This window comes from Macrotis lagotis, chromosome 4 (assembly GCF_037893015.1).
Source record: "Macrotis lagotis isolate mMagLag1 chromosome 4, bilby.v1.9.chrom.fasta, whole genome shotgun sequence".
Taxonomy (NCBI): Eukaryota; Metazoa; Chordata; class Mammalia; order Peramelemorphia; family Peramelidae; genus Macrotis; species Macrotis lagotis.
Window position 1 is genome coordinate 173,122,752 of NC_133661.1, and position 21,586 is coordinate 173,144,337.

Below are 21,586 nucleotides of genomic sequence, written 5' to 3' on the forward strand. Positions count from 1 at the left end.
TTGTATCTCTAGCCCTTGTCACTGGGTCTAACAGTTGGAAAGGACATTTTCATTCATTCATTCATCCTTTCAAATAGCCCTATGCAGAAAGTAGGGCATATATAATAAGCACCATGTTCCAGATGAAATTTGGAATCACAGAAGTTGTGACCAGAGATACCAAAGTCATCAGCTAGTAAATAGTGAACCTAGACCTTCTGTTTCCAACTTCTGTCCAGTTTCCCCTATATCACATTACCTCTTGGAGGTTACATTGAATGTAAAGAGCATTTCTGCAGTCAGTGAAAGTTATATAAACTAGAAGTGAAAACCTCTATTCCACTGCTCATATCACCCAGGTTCCAGAGTCCTGATGTGTTAAATTGTGATCTGCCTTCTCCAGAGGCTTGGAAAAGGAGCAATCAAGTGATTTGGGTGTTTGAGAGTTCATGCTGAGTAATGATAGGCAAAACCCCAATTACCCATAGACTCATGTTTCCAAAGTGACAAAAATAGCATCATATTCACTGAAAGCTGAGTCCAGGGATGATTCAAATTACATCATTTTTAGCAAAATTTTACTTGCATTTTCACAAATGTCTCAATAGCCTGAATAAACAGAATACTAAGTCCCCAAGAGCTAACCATATCTCTAACCTAAGGTTAAAAGCATTGGGATTTTTTTGGAGGAGGGGAGAGCAAAAAAGTAATCTCACACCCTTAGAGCTCACATAAAAATAGAAGCTATTCAGTTAGTTAGAGAACAACTTTCAACGCTGGCATGGAGAATCTATTTTGCACTAATTCTGGACTTTCTTCTCTTCTGCTCCTACACCATGTGACTTCCCAGGTACAGCTGTGGTCTCAGCCCTCTGGCTGCTGGTATCCTGTATAGGTGAACCTGTAATGGTGAACACCATTAACCATATCCACTGGTAGTCCAGTTCAGGGTCCTCCATATTCCTCCCTTAATACTGGGGAATCTCTGGGTGTCGAAAGTCCGTTGGGCTTCTTAGACTAAACCCAAGTTCCAACCAGCCAGTTAATTACCTTCTTCTCACAAACCCAAGCTAGTCAATTAATCCTCTCAACTCCAAACTTCACAGCAGTTCCCTTTCTTAAATATCCTACAATAGTAGTTCTCAGATTTTTTTTTATTCTGGGGCTCTTTTATACTCTTAAAAATTATTGAAGGGAAGCTAGGTGGTGCAGTGGATAGAGCACCAGCCCTGGAGTCAGGAGTACCTGAGTTCAAATTCAGCCTCAGACACTTAATAATTGCCTGACTGTGTGACCTTGGGCAATTCACTTAACCCCATTGCCTTAAATAAATTTTAAAAAATTTAAATTATTGAGAATTTCCCCAAAGAACTTTTATGTAGACTATATCAGTATTTATATATCAGAAATTAAACCATCTTTATATTATTATGGGAAATAGTTTTGTCTTCATGTACTCCTTGAAAGTATCCTGGGAACACCCAAAGTTCTTCAGACTATACTTTAAGAACCACTGTCTTACAAGAGTGGGATACTCTCAGTTAGACTTATGGGAAGAGAGGGAAGAGGAAAACATTTATTAAAATTGGTCTAATGAACCATTAGTTCATTAATTGCAGTGGGAAGTGTGCAAGACCTCAGTTCAAATCTCAGCACAAAAATTTATCCTAGGATGGTGAAAAAATTACTTTACCTTTCTGGACCTCAGTTCCCTCATTTGTGAAAATGAAGATATTGGATAGAAAGTCTTTTTAAAAGTCATTTTAAAAAGTGTATCCAACACTATGAACCTATTAACACCGGGTCTTTTGCCTTCAATGTCACCCCTCTAGGTCCCATTCCTATATTTTTGATAGACAACAGTAGGCTATCCTCCTCATTTGGATCTCATCTCCATCCATATCCCTTCATTTTACCAGGTAAGCATCATTTTAGAAAATTATCCCTAATGCCTAGAAGACCCAGATTCATGTCCTGCTATGTGTGACTTAGAACAAATTACTTAAATTCTGAGTATGCCAGACAATTTTCTAGAACTGTTTCAGAGAAGGGACTGACCTGTAATGGTAGAAGGAATTCTCATCTGAGAGTTTTGTTTATGAACTCACAGGTCCAGTTCCTATACTAGCTCTACCTATTAAAAATTCAATCCATTTTTCAAAACTTAGATCAAATGACAACCCTCCATGAAACTTGTCTGATCTTCCAGTAAGAAGTGATGCTTCCCTCAGCTGTCCTCAGAGCAGTTTTTGTGTATCTCTTGAGCACTTCCTACAAAAAATGACACTGAAAACATTGTGTGAACTTTGGACCCCAGAGACACCTTAGTGTTCCCTGGGGAAACTTTTTTCCCACCCTTATCTCTCAAAAACTTATTCCTTTTTTCTCTAGAGACTCCATGCCTCCTCCATGCTTACTGGTTTTTCATTTGTAAATATTTTCCTTGGTTTCTGTTTTTTTGTTAAAGAGTTCTTTGGGGATAGAAGTCATATCTTATCTCTGTATACCCCAGGAGAGCTAGCAGTATGCATTGCATGTATAAGATGCTCAATAAAGGCTGAAGGAGGGGCAGCTAGGTGGCACAGTAGATAGAGCACCGGCCCTAGAGTCAAGAGTACCTGAGTTCAAATTTCAATTCAGTGTTCAGAGGAGAGCAGTGAGAGACTCCCCACTGTTTTATGAACTAAGCCACCACCTGCAAACAAAAATTATGAAATAATTTTGCAATTGCAAAGGGGTTGGAGCCATTTAAAAAATTTCAATTCACTTTGCTATGCTAAGTGGCTGCAATGAAATATAAAGACCCAGTATTTAATAAATAGGGATTATTTTCTAAATTTGTCAAGTAAAACTTTTTATTGAGATTTTTAAATTTTATTTATTTTTTATTGGGATAGTATTGGATAATAGGAATAGAGAGTTTAACTATACAGATGTGAAAAAATTGAAATAGTGGGGTGGTGGAATGGACTTTGGAACAAGAAATCACTGTTTAGTCATTTCAGTTGTGTTCGACTCTTCAGAGCCCCATTTGGTAATTTCTCAGCAAAGATACTAGAGAAGTTTGCCATTGCCTTCTCTAGCTCAGTTTATAGGGGAGGTAACTGAAGCAAATAGGTTTAAGAGATTTGCCCAGGTCACTATCTGAGGTCACATTTGAACTCAGATCTTCTTGATTTTAGGCCCCATGCTCTATCCACTGTGCTGCCTAGCTGGCTATATTGGGACAAGGCACACAAATTCAAATCCTACCTCAGACTTTTTGGTAGTTGTGTAGAAAAAAAGTAATAACAAAACAGCCAGCATTTACATAACTTTTAAGGTTTGCAAAGCTTTTTATAAATATTATATCTTATGATCCTCACAATAATTCTAAAGATAATTGCTATTATTTTCCCTACTTTCCATATTAAGAAATTGAGCCTAAGAGAGGTTAAGTGACTTTTCCAGGATTACATAGTTAGTAAGCATCTGAAGTAGTATTTGAATTTTTATTTTCCTTAGTCTAAATCCAGGATTCTTTCTACTGTGCAATCTCATCTATATCTAGGCAAGACCTTCAGCTTCAGTTTCTTCATTGGTGAAATGGGGATAATAAAAGAACTTCTCTTACAGAGTTGTTATGGGATCAAATAAAAAAAACTATGTAAATTGTTTTGCAATTTTTAAAACCTAGACAAATGTTAGTTGAAAGCCTTCAATAGAAAAAGCAGGACAGAAGAAAACAACAGCAAAAAAATGTATGTTTGTATATTTAAAAGAAATTAATTGTATATTATATAATATAGTGACGGATGTTATTTTTGGTCATTTTAAAAAATGACAGTCCTCTGTGATCTCTCTCTCTCTCTGTCTCTCTGTCTCTCTCTCTCTCTCTGTCTCTCTCTCTCTCTGGTGATAATTAATGTTAGAGTCTTTGAATCAAAAGAACTGAATTCATAAAAAGTTTCCTACATAATCTTGAACAATTTATTTAATACGTTTGGGCAGAAGACAGATATAGGAGAAAGTCCAAGAGAGAGAGAAATAGCACAGTAAGGAACTGAATCAGGCTATGGGGATGAGTGATGAACTCCAGGAGTAGGAGAGTGAGCTAAGCAGGGACTCAAAAGAATGGAGGGGTTTGGGAGTCAAGATGGCAGGGTGAAGACAGGATTTCCCAGAGGTTCACTTCCAAGAAACTCCAAAAATTTTAAAATTATGACTGTAACTAAATTTTGGAGAGGCAGAAACACAGAAAGATGCAGTGAGGCAATTCTCTAGCCCAAGGTAACTTGGAAGATCCATGGGAATGCTCTGTTCCACTAGGGTTGGAGGGGACCACAGCACAGTCAGGATCATGCTGCACTTGAGAAAAGAATTCCAATCTTCCAGGAACAGCCCAAGGGTTGCCTGGATCTCTGGGGGCACTTGGGCTCAAGGCAGCAGAAGCAGTATCCAGACCTCCCAACAAGGGATCACCAACTTGGATTATCAACAGGGAAAACTCTACCAGAGTGAGCTTGGAGCCCAGGCTAACACAGCACAGTCCCACCCTGGGAAACAGAAGGAGGCCTGCAGAGCCACCCAGCAGGTAGCTACCCAGCAGCTACTTCCAGAGTGCTCATCCATGGAAGGTGAGGGAGTGGGGGGAGACTGTCAAGGTCTCTCTGCTATCCCTGGGTTAGGACTCTGATGTTTTGTCCACATTCAGACCCTTGTTGCAGTCTGCCCTAGCCCTATCTCATTGCCACAGAGCAAGGATCCTTCTCACAGCTCCAGAGCAGAGGAGACAGCTTGTGGTCATCCAGACCAGAGCACAGGCCAGGAGAGCAGCCAGAGCCTCTCATAAGACATTGAAGGTACTGAGGTCCTTGTCAGGGTGTCCCAATAACACTCAAAAGCTTGGGAATCACCTCAAAATCAGGGCACAAACTGGGGAAATGAGTAAATAGACAAAAAAGAACCTGACCATAGATAATTACTTTGGCAAAACATACACTCAGAAGATGACAAAGTCCAAGCTTCTGTATCCAAAGCCTCTGAGAAAAATAGGAATTGGTTTCAGGCTATAGAACTCAAAAAAGATTTTGAAAATCAAATAAGGGAGGTAGAGGAAAAATTGGGAAGAGAAATGAGAGCAATGAAGAAAAAACATGATAACCAAGTCAGCAACTTGGTCAGGGAGATACAAAAAATACAGAAGAAAATAACATGTGTTAAGACAAATGGAAAAAAGCAGTCCAAAAAGTTAATGAGGAGAAGAATGCCTTAAAAAGTGAAATTGGCCAGATGGAAAAAGGAGATAAGAAAGCTCTCTGAATAAAACTTCTTCAAATGTAGAATGGATCTAAGGGAAGCTGATGACTTTCTGAGAAATCAAGAAACAAATAAAACAAAACCAAAAGAATGAAAAACTAGAAGAAAACATGAAATGTCTCATTGGAAAAGCAACTGATCTGGAAAAGAGATGCAGAAAAGACAATTTAAAAATAATTGGGCTACCTGAAAGTTATGACCAGGAAAAATCTTGATTTCATTTTTAAAGAATTTCTACAGGAAATTCCCCTAATATCTAAGAAGCAGAGGGTAAAATAAAAATTGAGGTAATCCACTGATCTACTCTTGAAAGTGATCCCAAAAAAATAACTCCTAGGAATATTATAGCCAAATTTCAGAACTCCTAAAACAAAAAGAAAATAAGTCAAGCAGCCAGAAAGAAACAATTCAAATATCATGGCCCTACAGTCAGGATTACACATGACTTAGCAGCAACTACATTAAGGGCTCATAGGGATTGGAATATGATATTCAAAAAGGCAAAAGAGCTTGGTTTACAATCAAAAATCAACTACCCAACAAAACTGAACATCCTCTTCCTGGGGAAAAGATGTATATTCAATGAAATAGGGGACTTTCAAACTTTCCTGATGAAACTACCTGAGCTGAACAGAAAGATTGATCTCCAAGTACAGGACCCAGGCAAAGCAGAGAGAGGGTGGATGGGAAGGGCAAATTATGAAAGATTTAATGATGTTGAATTGCTTGTATTCCTTCATGGGAAAATGATGCTGATAACTCATATGAACTATCTCAATTAATAGAGTGGTCAAAAGGAACATATTTAGACAAGGCATAAGAGAGATCTAAATATGAAGGTGTAATATATTATAAAGATGGAGCCAATGGGTGAAAAAAAGGATGTCCTGGGTGAAAGGGAAAGGAGAGGTAGAATGAGCTAAGATATTTTATGTAAGAGTCAAGAAAAAGTTTTGGCAATGGAGTGGAAGAGAAGAAGGTGAGGAGAATGAGTGAGCCTTCATCCTCATCAAAAATGACTCAGAGAGGAAATAACACGCACATTTAATAGGATGTAGAAATCTATCTTACCCTAGAGGAAAAAGGCAAGGAAGGGGATGGAAGAAAGGGGATGGGGGAGGGAGGGGGAGAATATGTAATAAAGGAGAGGAAAGATCCTGGGAGAGGGTAGTCAGATACAACACACTTTTTTTGTTTGTTTGTTTTGCAAGGTGTTGGGGTTGGGTGGCCTGCCCCAGACAACACAGCTGATTGGTTGTTGGGTGTCTGGGATGGGACTTGAGGTTGAGTTCTCCTGACCCCAGGGCCAGTGCTCTGTCCTCTCTGTCACTTGGCTGCCCCATAACACACTTTTGAGGAGGGACAAAATGAAAGGAGAGAGAGAATAGATTAATTGGGAGTGGGGAGGAATGGATGGAGGGAAGTACAATTAGCAATATCAATAGTGGGGAAAAAATATGGAAGCAACTTTTCTGATGGACTTATGATAAAGAACGAAATCCATTCTAGAGACAGGGCTAATGGAAACACAGACTGAAGTACATTTTTTTTTCTTTTTCTCTCACTTTATTTTTCACAAGGATTTTTTTTATTTCGGGGAGCTATGTTTACTCTTACTACAAGACTATTTTAGTAATGTGTAAATAAATAAATATTTGAAAAAAAAGAATGGAGGGGTTCAATGATATGTATTTTGAGATTCTGGGTATATGGAATACTGAAGGAAAGACATCATTGAGAAATGAGGGATTGGAGGCAAGGGAAAAGAAAATAATGAGAAAAGAAATGAAGAGTTTAGTGGAACCACCAGGTGCAACTGCTACTACATTGTAAATGGACTTATAGGAGAGATCTTAAGAAGTTGTCTAGTTTTACACATGAAAAAACTGAATCCCAGAGGTAAAGTGACTTTCTTATTGTCATATGATAAATGTATGAACTTGATCCTTTGTCTCCAAATCTAGCTCTCTTTCCAATATCTTGTTTAAACTCTTTAAAGATCTTCTCTTGTGCAAATTTATATCAATCAAAAATTACGGCAAAATTTCTTATACATAGAGGTACAATTCTCATATTGTCAAAAAATCCTCATTTGATCTCACCATCCTATATTGACCTATATTTTTTCCATCCTTTTGTTGCTAAATGTAATTAGTGCCTCTATTTTCTTTCCTCTTACTCTATTCTTAATTCTCTATAGTCTGACATCTGAACCCATTCAACTGAAACTACTCTTTCCAAAATTATGCGTTGTTGTTCAGTTATTTTTTTCAGTCATGTCTGACTATCCATTTATAGTTTTCCTGGCAAAGATAATGGAGTGGTTTACTATTTCCTTCTCTAGTTCATTTTACAGACAAGGAAACTAAGGCTAACAGAGTTAATTAATTTGCCCAGGGTCACACAGAGCTAAGTGTTTAAAGTCCAGATTTGAACTCAGAAAAACTCATCTTCCTGACTTCAGATCAGCACTCAATCATTGTACTACATAGCTGTCCAAAATTATAAATTAACTCTTAATTGTTAAATTTAATGACTTTTTCCCCCTCAATCCTCATCTTTCAGAGCTCTCTGTAGCCTTTGCTGCTGATAATTCTCTTCTGGATATTCTTTTCTTTCTAGATTTTTGTGATTCTTCTCCTATCTGTTTAATAGTTCCTTCTTAGTCTCCCTTTTCTTAATCAACAAGGCAGGTCTACTAATGATAGATGTATATCACTGGTTTGTTCCAGCCTCCCTTCCTTCCACCCTCTATATTATTTTGCTTGGTGATCTCAACTGCTGCCATAGATTCAATTATCATTTCTTTGCAGAAGATTCTTAGATCTATTTATCTTAATACTAGCTTCTTTCCCAATCTCCAGTTTTATATCCTCCAAGTGTCTATTGGAAAAATAAAGTGAGAATTTGATATCCCATGGATATCTTACACTAAACATGTCCAAAACTGAACTTATTATCTTTCTCTGAAGATCTTCCCTTCACTCTATCTTTCCTATCTCTTTTAGGAGCATCACCATCCTCTTAGTCATCCAGGCTTGTAAACTGTGTATTATTCTCAGTTTCTCATTCTATCTAACCCATTAAATCCAATTCTACCTTTACAACATCTCTTATAAACATACCCTCTCTCCTTATAAACATCTCTTCTCTCCTCTGACACAGTCACTGCCTATATTCAGACTTCTACTCCTGTACTATTGCAATAGTCTGCTTATTGATCTCCCTATCTCAAGTTTTTCCCTGGAAATGGACTGGAGTGGGGAAAAGTTTCCTAAAATGTAGGTCTTGACCATGTCATTATTCCTATTCAATGAACTCCAGTGGTTCCCTATTACCATCAAGATCAACTATAATCCTCAGTTTAGCTTTTAATCCATTTGTTTGATTTTTAAACTATTTATAATCTGACACCTTCCTATCTTTCCAGTATTCTTACACTTTATGCACATCCTCATGTTCTACAAACCAGAGATACTGGACTCCTTATTACTTTTGTTTTGTTTTGTTTTGTTTTTTAGGTTTTTGCAAGGCAAATGGGGTTAAGTGGCTTGCCCAAGGCCACACAGCTAGGTAATTATTAAGTGTTTGAGGCTGGATTTGAACCCAGGTACTCCTGACTCCAGGGCCAGTGCTTTATCCACTATGCCACTTAGCTGCCCCTCCTTATTACTTTTGGCAAAACAAATTGCCATCTCTCATCTATAGGCATTTTCATTGACTATCTCCCATGCCTGGAATACTCTCCCTCCTCATCTCTACCCCCTAACTTCTCTACCTTCCTTCAAGAGCCATCTAAAATTCCATCTTCTATGAGAAAAACATTCCTGAATCCAATTAATGTCTTCCCTCATTTATGAACTCCTCCATATTCTTTATTAATATGCCCTGTATACAAAACTTATTAATATCCTGTATATACCTTGCTTGAACATAGCTGTTTACCTTTTATCTCCCTCATTAAAGCATGGGCTTCTTGAAAGTAGGTATTGCCCTTTACCTTTCTTTGGATCACCTACAATTTAGCAAAGTACCTAGAATATAGTAGGTGATTTATAAACTGACCGACATTGGAAACTCATTATTTTTCATAATCTGACAAATGACAAATACCTATGCTATAAAGACAGACTTCTAAATAGTCTAGAAAACTCATCCAACAAACTGTACTGGACGCAGAGCATTATCAAAGACCAAACTGTTGCCTAAAATCATTCAGACAAAAATTGGCCCATAATCATTTGACAACATTTTTAATACAAGTCAAAATATCAAATACTCATAATACTCAAATTCCACAGGTAAAAAAGCTTTCAAAATATGCGGACCCAACAGAAGGAATAAATATCATGTGAGAATAGAGTTCAGTACATATCATTCCTGTCATTCTGCTTATTACTGGAGTTATACTGAGAATGCTTTCAGTGAGCCTACTGAGATGAGTTCATATCCTAATACTTTGATTCAAACACAAGAAACAGGGATATTTCCCCCACCTGTACAAAAATGTGAAATACAAATGAATAATTTTAATTCAGCAACTTATCCCAGGACTGTTTCTGTCTAAACTCTATCATAAACATGAAAACAAAATGACAACTCACCATTGACTAGTACTTCATGACTGGAAGTATACTTTCTCTGTGTTATTTCATAGGAAAAAAGGATCTAAGACATCTGTGTTCTTTCCCAGGATTTGGTCTGATTGAAAGAAGTTGAGATTGAAAGAAATGAAGTCACAGTTATACATAGCTAAATCCTAGGCAACCAGCTCTGTCTAGGCAATTGACTCATCCTAGACAACCTGTAGATGTTAGGAAACTGTAAGGTTTCTTATTGAGGTAGACAAAAGGAGCTGAATGGGCCAGTCTAAAACAAAGAAATCTTAACTGCTTTTTAATACTACAGTCATGTTTGGATAGATCATTCTAAATAAGAGAAATGTAAGATCACAGTTTTTGAACTAGAAGGGACCTCAGAGGACTTCTAGTCTATCACTGCCATTTCATTACCTGAGGCCCATAGAGACCCACAAGTTCCACAGGTAATAAGTTAAATTCTGGAATTTCTTTGGAATCAGGGTATGCAAGTTCATCATTCTAGTTGCTTCTCCTCTCTTCCTCTGAAGGGACTGATCCAACTGACCTGAACTGAGATCTTTATGCATATGGTGGGATTTGCATTGTTTTTTGCTTTGTTACTTTGCCTTATTTTTTAAAAAAATCTTTGTTTATATTTATAGTTCGTGGTCAGTTGGTAATAAACAAACTCTGTGTACATCAGAGGGGCAGGTAGATAGCACAGTGAATAGAGTGGTAACCTGTAGTAGGTAGGACCTGAGTTCAACTCCAACCTCAGATACTTACTAGTTTTGTGACCCTGGACAAATCACTTACCCCTAACTGCCCCCCCAAATAACAACAACAATAACTGTGATAACATGTGAAAACAGTCCAATCTGAATCTGGAACAGCTACCAGTATTACATATCAAATAAAGAAGTTAGACTAGAAGATACTGGGGAAATTCGAGAAACCATACTGGATTTGGAGCCATGGGGGCCTGGTTTCAAATCTTGACCTTACACAAATCACTTACCTCTCTGAATTTTTAGTTTCCTCAATTTTGAAATGACAGAATTAGACTGGATGCCCTATAAAATATTTTATAGCTTGAAATATATGGTTCTATTATTAAATGGTATTCAAAGTCCCTTCTAGGGTTAGAATTCCCTGATCAAAAAGTTGTGCCAAAAGTCCTTTAGAAGGATGATTTGTGAAAGCTTCTCCTGTTAGTGGGGAGAGGGGAGGATGGAGGAGTAGGAGGGGGGGGAATTGAAGATTGAACTAAGGATATCACTTCAGATTGAGCATCCTAGTAATGAGCATCCTATTCACTTATTCTTAATAATGTGAATAAGTGAATAAAAGGAGGATACAAAAAGAAAACATAGCAGAATAGATCTCATAAACACTTACAATGGAAAACCACAGAAATGAACACCCACACATGACACAGACAGAAACACATTGAATATGAGTTCAGCATGACTATATTCATCACTTATCTTGGAACATGGAAATCACAGAATTTCAGACTTGGAAGGGACCTCAGAGGCCAACTTTTTCAGCCCATATCTGAAAAAAAATATACATTTCAACTCAGCCTATACTTGAAAAAAAATTATCATTTCAATTTGCAACACCTAAACTTTGCTTGCAGACTTAGTACCTACAGTGGTATCCTATTCCATTCTTGAGAATTTTAGATTCTGGAAAAGTTTTCCTTCCATCAAGTCTAATTCTGTCTCTTAACAATCCCCCCACCCCCTGTTCTCTAATTTAGTCATGTGGATCTACTCACTCCCCAACCTTCACTTACCTCTTCTAATAAATGAAAAAAAGCATAAGCATTGTAATAAATCGTGGGGATACAAATAGAAAAAGAAGAAAAGTCCCTTCTCTTAAGGGCAAATAGAAAAACCCCTGACTCCTGAAATATTGTGGTTGGGTGGATGGCAAGACCCAGGGCTCCTTAGGCTAATTAAATCAGATGACAGTGTCAGGATTCTGGAGGACAGAGGCAAGGCATATGATAAAGTCTGGTTGTCCTAAAAGAAGGAAAGTCCTAGTTCTTAATGAGCTCAAATCCTAATCAGAAGAGGCAATATACGAAAGGAAATTTAGCTAAAGAGCAGATGGAAAACCCATGAGTCCTGAAATATTGTGGATGGGCAGATGGCAAGACCCTGGGCTCCTTAGGTTAACTTGATAAGTCAGATAAGTCAGATGTCACGGTTCAGGAGGACTGAAGCAAAGTATATGATAAAGTCTAGTGATCCTCCATATTGCCTGTAGGAACAGAGTTGGTGGCTACCATCTCATCCAGGCCATGTGAACAGTCAAGCAATCTGGTTTGGGCATCCCAGACTGAGCAAGAGAGCAAGGAAAAGACAAAATATCATGGCCATTCTGGTGACAGTAGGTCAAAATGGAGTTAACCTTTACCAGTTCCCCTTAGTCCAAAATCTTCAGTCTTACTCTCCAACTTTGACCCCCCAAAACATTCTCAGCCCTCTAATTCCTCCATGATTTTTAATATCCCAGAAAATAATCTTGATTCTACCAGATATCCAATCCCAATAAAGTACTCTTGATTCTCAAAGATTCAGAAAAAAATCCATCTTTGATTGCAGTAATGACTTCCACCTCTCTCCTAATTTTCTCACTTCTGCCAAAGTCTTCATTTCCAACCCATCTGGCCAAACAAATCATTGGTAGCCTCTTCTATCCCGAGTTCCCCACCTCATAAACTCTGCTTAGTGTCTTATATATTAAGTCCCTTTGTGCATATGTGTCATGGATCCCTTTGATACTCTAGTGAATCCTCTAGACCTCTTCTCAAAATAATGACTTAAAATGCATAGAATAAAATACACAGGACTATGACACTGCATTTCAGTGTAATTGGTTTTCTTTGTATTTGTGTTTTTGTTATGCATTATAAAACATTTTATATACATATACACATATATACATTCTAAACATGAGTGTTATTGTATATGTAATATATAAACATACAATTATGCATTCATATACATGTGTATATGTTTTATATATATAAATATATATTCATGCAACCTAGATTAAGAATATCTGCTTTAGGTCTCCAATCCCTCTCATTTAGTAAAGTCCTCCTAGTTCATCCTGTTCTCCATCCCAACAAAACTTTCTTTATATATTTCCCCAATTCTCAGAACTGACTACTCTAGTCATGTTTTTAAAATATTTTTAAATCCAATCACTCTAATTCTTCTCTAGTTTAGGGGTGGTCAAGATGTAAAATGGCAGAGATCCCATGTCACTTTCTAACAGGCAATTCCTTCATTCACCTAACAGTTAAAACTGAAACTAAAAAGATAAGCCAGGGCCATGGATTCTTCATATCCTCAGAGTAATTTGACCCACAAAAACACTGGTACATACAGAAAACAACCAGCTCATTTCATATTCACTTCTATTTTTATTGTGCTCTGCTATTGTTTAATAATAAGGGGGAGGAGGATATGCCTGAGTCCTCATCTGCAGCCAGAATTTTTTATTACTAGGGTCTGAAAAAAAAAACAGAATAAGCTTTAATTTCTTCCAATTTTATTTCAACTTTGCCAGTGGACATCTGTGCTTGTGGGCTTGAAGTCGAAATACGTGATTAACACTTTCCAGGCTTTTTACTTTGGGTAATTTCTCTGACAGTGAGGAGAAAAACTCCAAGCAAATATTAACTACTTGGTAGTAATTCTTTCCAGTTTTCAGCTAACAAAAACACCTCTCATTTATTTAAATACCTAGCAACTAGGTGATTCAATAGATAGAACATTGAACCTGAAGTCAAGAACACCCAAGTTCAAATCCAGGCTCAGATGCTTATCAGTTTTTCAGATCTAGGCCCATTTGTCTTCCTCAGTTTCCTCATCTTTGAAGTGGGGATAATAATAGCACCTACTTCACAGGATTGTGAGGCTAAAATTAAATAAAATTTTAAAATAAAAGCAAAGTAAGGGGTGTGATATGCTGGTAAATTTTTATTAACTGATTCTAGAAAAAATTGTGCACAAAACTCATTTTGAAATTTAATCTGTTATTCTTAACATTTTCTACACTGTCTAAAAATCAACAAAACAATAAAACAAAGTTCAGATCTTTAATATTTGCCTATTTCTTAGGTGTAAATGCTCACACTGAAAATTTAGCAACCAACTCATAAACCAGGCAGTGCTAACTCTAACAAACCCTAGTTATATATCTCCTAAGGTTGAGTCTAAATTTGTTTTTATGAAATTTCCAATCGTTGCTTATAGTTCTGTCTTCTGAAGTCTCTTCCATGAAACACAACTCCCTTTTAGCTGTCACTGTTGACAATATCTGTGCATAAAAACTAGGTGAAGGTACAGTGGAAAGAACTCTGGGTCTAGGGTAAGAGAATATGGCTTCAAATCCTGTCTTTTATTCTGCCTCTGCAGACTTGGACAAAAATCATGTAATTTCCTTGCACACAAGACTGTAAAATGAGGGAGTTGGGTTAAAGGATCTCTGATATTCTTTATGGCTCTAGATCTATAATCATTAAGACAACTACCATATATCCTTTTACACTTCTTCTTCAGGTTAAACAGCTCCAATTCTTTTAGCAAGTCCTCCTTTGATATAATTTAGAATTTCCCCCACCACCATTCTGGTCCCCATTAATCTGGATGCACTCCAGATTGTCAATCACCTTTCAAAAATGTGGTACCCAGTCCAGAAGATAACATTCCCAGTGTGGTATAACCAGATCTCTCTCCCCTCTGTCTTTCTAGGAATATTATTGCATTATTAATGCAGACTCTGATATCATTACTTCTTTTTTTGGAGGCAATCAAGTTTAAGTGATCCCTTGCAAGTGTCTGAACAAACAGCTACCCCAAATCCTAAACCAGAGAAGGAGTTTACTAAAAAGGAATGATTATTGAACTATAACAACTGTAGGGGACCTTAGAGGTTATTTTATAGATATTCTGTAGTTTTACATAAGTTAAGTCATTTTCCCAGGATTATACAGGGAGCAAGTTTCAGAGTCAGTATTTGAACTCAGTTCATATAAGGAGGCCTTCACTTTTAATTTAGAGCCTACTTCTCTATTTTTTTTAAACCAATAAGGGAGCAGGAGAAGGAAGGAAGGAAAAAAAAAAGGAGGGAGGGAATGAAGAAAGGAAGGAGGGACAAGGAAAGGAAGGAAAGAGGAAGGAAAGAAAGGAGGGAAGGAAGAAAGAAAAAGAAAGGAGAAAGGAAGAAGGGAGTGAGAGAGGGAAGAAGGAAGGACCAAAGGATTTATTAAGTCATAATGTGCCAGGCACCTTGCTAAGTTTCCATTCAAATGGGTGAAAAACAACAAAGTAGAGCAAAAAAGGAAAGGAGGAAAAATTTCCAGGCTGCCGGAGGATTTGAAGTCAAGAAGCCAGATCCTGGTCAAGAAGGTAATGAAAAGTGGCAAAGAGGTCACCAATGGGAGAAGGGGACAAGCCTTAAAAAGAGATGTTTCCATTGAAAAGGTCATGGAGTGGGAGGATATTTCCAGGTCAGGAGGGTCTAGGGGTCAAGGGAAGAAGGGAAGTTCCAGATGATTCAGCATGGTTTGGAAATCTGAGAGCCTAAGAGGGTCTGGAGGGTTCTGGATAGAATTCTTTTCTTGAGACTTCCTTTATCCAAACTCCTCCCCTACTTGAGGCCTGCAGAGGCAATGACTCTCCTCCATAAATCTACTCTTGCCATAACTCAGTTCTTTATTATTTGTTGAATTTACTCAGTGACTTAATACCTCCCAAGAGGTATTCTTTCCCCACTACTAATTTCCTGGGTTTTCTGGGCCTGCCAGTCCTTCAACCTCACCCTTCCCACCCTTCCACCCTAGGGGTGATAAGAACCTCACCAGGCCTCTCCTAGGAACTTTTGGAAACTGGGGACCCAAATTGTCAAGATTTCTCAGTCTTACCAGTTCTTTCAGTCTACAGATTCAAAACCAAGGTCCCAGACTCCAAAATTCATACTAGAAAATTTGTTAACAGTCTACTCTAAATTTCACAACTATCACCATACCCATAATTTTGTTGTCACCCTCCGCCTAGAAACCTTCAGGCTGATGTTTTATTACCCACTTTTAACTTCAGTGGATCTCTATCACCCACGAATACAGAGCTCCATTCTTGCCACCTTTCTTTTCTTTTCTTTTTTTTTTAAGGTTTTTGAAAGGCAAATGGAGTTAAGTGGCTTGCCCAAGGCCACACAGCTAGATAATTATTAAGTGTCTGAGGCCGGATTGGAACTCCTGACTCCAGGGCCAGTGCTCTATCCACTGAGCCACCTAGCCACCCCTCTTGCCACCTTTCTGAGACATTTGTCTTGTCCCCCCCCCCCCCGCCTGTAATTCCACCAGAGAGAATTACCCAGGTAATCCAACCTTCACAGACCAACCATTAAGTTTCCCCAAAATTCTCATCAGGAGGTCTTTTTTTTCCTGGTCATGCAACCCTCTTTTGCATAGCTTCTCCTGCACAATTTTTCATTCATAATATGGAATAGTTTATTCATGCCCCCTACACATCCTTTGATTGATCTGCAGCTATAATACTTCAGAGACTGCGATATTCCATGGCTTCCAGTCATACAAAATTAATGAAAGAATATTATTGTTTTGGAAAAAAATAAACCTTGAAGCACAGTTCTTGTCTCTAGGCAGAGAGATGATGGACCGCAGGTATAAAATAAGACATACATTTTCAGACATGATTAATTTGTGAATTTGAAGAAGATATGTTTCTCTCTCCCTTCTTTTCAGAGGTGGGGAAACACCACATATACTATTAGATTCCACTATTTTGTGCTTCTGTTGAATGAAGGCTTTTCTCTTTATTTTTTACTCTGATTTAGGTTTATTCCAGGTAGGTTTGGGAGAGGGATATTTTGGGAAAAGGAGTCCTCATTTCAATTGCTGTTCTAAGGGAAATAATTTACCTACTAAAGAACCTAGACACTTACTAACTGTATAACCCTGAGCAAGTCACTTAACCACTTTCTGGCCTGGGCAACTAACTGTCTAATCCTATAAATTGCAGGTAAGGGATTGACTTGCTTTGGTATTAGAATAATGACAAGAAGCTCTCTATGCCAATGAAATCACTGATCTAGTAACTGTCTCTCTCTCTAATTCCCTTTCCTACACAGTCTCCTTTCTGAAGAAGCTAGAGTTAGGCAGAATTGCAAATTGACCAAGCCTTTGAAATTTTAAAAGGTAAACAAGATTTAAAATTAAAAGCAAGAAAGGAGTAAGTTATTTATCAATGTTTTTAAGAAGTAAGGAAATGGCATGCCTACAGAAAATAATGAAATTCCAAAGTCCCACCTAGTATGAAAGTCATTGAGAGCACAAAAATTAGGAACTTAAGGTGAAAATCCCTTAGAAAGAGAATAAATTCCAGAGAAGGTAAATGACCAGATAAGGGAGGAAAGAGAGGAAGGAATTACAATTATTATTTCTTGAAGAGAGATGCCACAGGTAAAAAGTCAATCAAGCTAAATGATGAATAAGTAGAGAAAGTCAGTTTCCAAACTATACTCTTATTTGGTCAAAGTGAAGAAGTTTTGGGTTTTTTTAATTCTTTAAAAAACAATAGAACGAGCAGAGTAAATAATGTAGAGAGAAATGAGCAGAATCAAGAGAACATTATAGTAACAACAATATTGTTCAAAAAGTAAACATGAATGACTAAGCTATTCTAAATTATATGAGCATTCAAATCAGCTATAAAGGACTTATGAAGGTAAGACACCATCCAACTCTGGTGAAAGAACTGCTATATGAAACTATGTATTGTATAGTTTCACACATATATATCTTTGTCACTGTTGGTCTTCTCTATTGTGGGGTTGAGAGGAACGGAGATAGGGAAACAACTTGGAATTCAAAGGTAAAAAAATTACAATAAATATTTTAAAAAGAAAAAGATAACTTCAACAAAGTAGCAGGATATAAAATAATCTGCCAAAAATCATCCGTATTATCTATATTATTGAACAAAACCCACAACTGGTTTGATCAGACCCAAACCTAGACCAGGAACTTCCAGGACTGAGACCAGGACAGAAGAACTTGGATCAGACTGATGTGAGTTCACTGAAAGTTTGCAGGTTGCTGTAACACTGCAAAGGTACACTGAAATCATTCAGTACCCCTTGAAAACAATAACAGGTTTCAAGAGGACACAAAAGATGGTGTTGTCATTCCTTCTAAATGTACATGTTCATCTCTCTATATAAGCTGTGGTGCAGTAGTTAAGCACTGGCCTCAGACACTTGACATTTACTGTGTGACCTTGGGCAAGTCACTTAACCTTGACTGTTTCGCATCCAGGGTCATCTCCTGTCATCCTGATTCATATCTGACCACTGACTCAGAAGAGTCTGGAGAAGAAAGTGAGACTGGTGACTTAGTACAGCCCCCCCCCCCCCCCACAGACACACACATACACATTCAAATCCAATTCATGTGCTTGTCATGGCATCACCTCTTAGAGGCCATGGTCTTCTTTGAGAATGAAGGATAAACATCTTCATCACATAGGTTTGACCTGAAAATAAAGAAAGAGATTAGGAAGTAAGACTGGAAGTATGAGTAAGCAAACAAAAAGAAAAAGAATTCCACCACAATGATCTATTATTATAACAGAGAAACTGAAGACTCGTTGAGGATTAGGATGGAACAAATAGAATTAACAATTCCATGAGACAACAAGTAATATTAAAATAAAATTTAGAAAAACTAAATAAAAAAGTATAAGGTATCATATCAAAAACAACTGATTTGGAAAATAGATTGAGGAAAAATAATTTAAGCATCTTTGGAAATTTGAAAACCATGAACAAAAATAGAATCTAGGCATCATATTTCAAAATATGCCTTAGAACAAGAGTACAAGATAGAAACAGAAAGAATCTATGGTCACCTCCTGAAATACTATATGGTCCCAAAAACAAAAAGCAAAAAATGGAAGTTTTCCAGTGTTTAAACCAAACAGATATTAGCTACTATAAACCAAAATATATTCTTATCAAAGTTTATCAATAATTAATATCTGACTCATCTTGCCCTAACATGTTTCAAAGTATATTGATGATTTCAAGAAAATCAGAATGGAAAATGCTCTCTACCTCCAGAGGAATAACTGATGGAGTAAATATAAACTGAAGTACACTATTTTTCATTTATTTTTTTCATGATTCTTTTTTCTCCTTTGGATCTGTGTCTCCTTTCCCAACAGGACTAGTAGAATAATATGTTTTTCATGATTGAACATGTATAATCTATATCAAATTGCTTACTGTTAACAGAGAATATGAAGATGAGGAAGGGAGAAAGAAAATTTGGAATTCAAAAAAATTTTTGATTAAATGATAAAAACTGCCTTTACATATAACTGAGGGAAAATAAAATATTATTTTTTAAAAGTTTATTGATGTCCTTTTTGATTTTTACATCCTAATCATATTTGTCCTTTAGCACATCTTCAAAACAAAGAGAAATAGCTAACTAAAACCAATTGATACAGGAACTACATCTGACAGTGCATTCAACATTCAGTTTTTGTAAATCTCCCTCATTTCTCACTTCTTACCCAGAGGACAGAAATATATTTCTACCAAGATTCCATTCCAGAGTTTAAAGTTCTGATAAACTTCTTTAGTTAGCTCACTTCTGAAGTATTTAACTGCCCTCTGTGTTAGAAAAAGATGGTTCCGGGTAGCACTGAAACATAAACATTTATTCATAACCAAACTGAATAATCAAACAGAAAGAAATCACAGTACAATTTTATAACCCTCCCCCTCCCCTAGAGTGGTCCGAATCTGGATCCTCTCCAAACAAACACTAATGATAGCAGCAGTGGAACTCTAGGCAAAGTCTTTTCTTGGGGGAATAGGGGAGAGAAGTTTAGGGAAGATGGCCTCAGTGTCTCTGTTTAGATATTGTCAGTTGGCATCAATCCTCCTTTGAAAATCATTCTCAAACGTTTAACAATGATGAAACTTTCTCTTCAACTTGATTACCTCATTGACCTACATTTGACACCTGGCTCCAGCATACCTTAATTTCATCTTTCTCCTTTTCCTCCTCAGCCCCTTGCTCAGTACCACCTTACTATATGCCTTTATCCCAAAGCACTCTGGTATGTAAGCAAAAACAATTCACTCACCAAAAGAATTGCATTCAAACAACCAATGCAACAAAAATTAAAAGGAAAACAGAAAACAGGGAGGGGAAATTTACAGCAAATTTCTCTGGTAAAGGCCCCATTTCTCAAATATAAAGAGAACTCAAATATATAGTGAGAAATCCATTAGAACCACCACCCTGTTCCAATCATTATTAATCATTTAGATAATTTACATGAATCATAAATGGATAATTAGATAAGATCAGTTCTTATGAAGGCCTTTAAAATGGACCTTAAATTTTATGATGTTAACTACTTGCTTACTAATTATGAAGCTTATTTGCACAATCACAAGGATGCTGACAAAGATATCTTCATCTTGTCTTACTAAAATTCCAACTCCAAATCCAGCATGGGTGGAATGCCTTGATTTATTTGGAAAGTCCTCCAATTTATTTTTGTACTCCAGAACACCCTCTCTTACCCAACATGAGCAGGTGACCATCTTATAACCACTAGGTCCTCAAAGATTACTTTCTGTGTCCATCTTAATTTTTGGCTCTCAAGAAAAATGTCTATAAATCAATGAAATTCTGTATTTTACCTTGCCTCTTTTGTATATTTTTGTATCAGACCCTATGTAAACAAAGTCCTGGAAACCAGGAGGGAGTTCTGATATTCACTTCATTAGAGGAGACCATGGACCCTTTAATAAAGTACCATTGGCTCAGAGTTCTGCCTTAGTTTCTTTTATTGTAGGGTGGACAATTTTAAACTCCACAGAATTGAGTCAAATTTATAGAAATCAGAGTCATTCCTTAATTGATAAATGGTCAAAGGATAAGAACAAACAGTTTTCAGATGAAAAAAGCTGACCAAAGTCATATATATGACAAAATGTACTAAATCACTATTGATTAGATAGATAAATGCCAATTAAAACAACTCTGAGGTATCATCTATCAGATAGGCTAATATGACAGAAAGAAAAATGACAAATATTGGGAGGGATGTTGGAAAATTAGGATACTAATGTACCATTGGTGTAGTTGTGAACTGAACCAAGCATTCTGGAGAGCAATTTGTAACTATGCCCAAAGAGCTATGAAACTGTGCATACCCTTTGACCCAAAATATCACTTCTACATCTATATCCTTGAGATATTTATTTTAGAAAATCATTTATTTATTTATTTAGTTTGCATCCATATGCACATGTATATTTTTAAGTTAAAAAATTTCCTTCCACCCTCCCTTCCCAGTCCCCCTCCCCTTGGTGGTGAATAGTCAGGCTGGCATTGTATATACATATTTTTGATAAACATGTTTACAAATTAGTCATATTCAGTATGTTGAATTAGGATTAAGAGAGATACATAAGAGATAATTCTTATAAAGTATTCATCAGCTTCTGAAGGGTTGTTTTTTATTTTGTTCTGTCTTTCTTCCTCTGAATGGAGATAACATTGTCCATAGCCAGTCTAATACAGTTGTCCTAGCCCTCTGAAATACTGAGAGGAACTGCTTCCATAAAGGTTGATCATCTCAAAATGTTGTTAACATATA

The 21,586-nt window shown here is 37.0% G+C and overlaps 1 long non-coding RNA gene across 1 annotated transcript in view; it reads left to right on the plus strand.

The window, feature by feature from the left end:
- Window positions 1-21,586, plus strand: part of LOC141520086 (uncharacterized) — a 67,736-nt gene that overhangs the window by 29,934 nt on the left and 16,216 nt on the right. The window contains exon 2 of the long non-coding RNA XR_012477540.1: window positions 1,812-1,898. This is a non-coding gene — a long non-coding RNA (uncharacterized LOC141520086). The remainder of the gene's footprint in view (window positions 1-1,811; window positions 1,899-21,586) is intronic.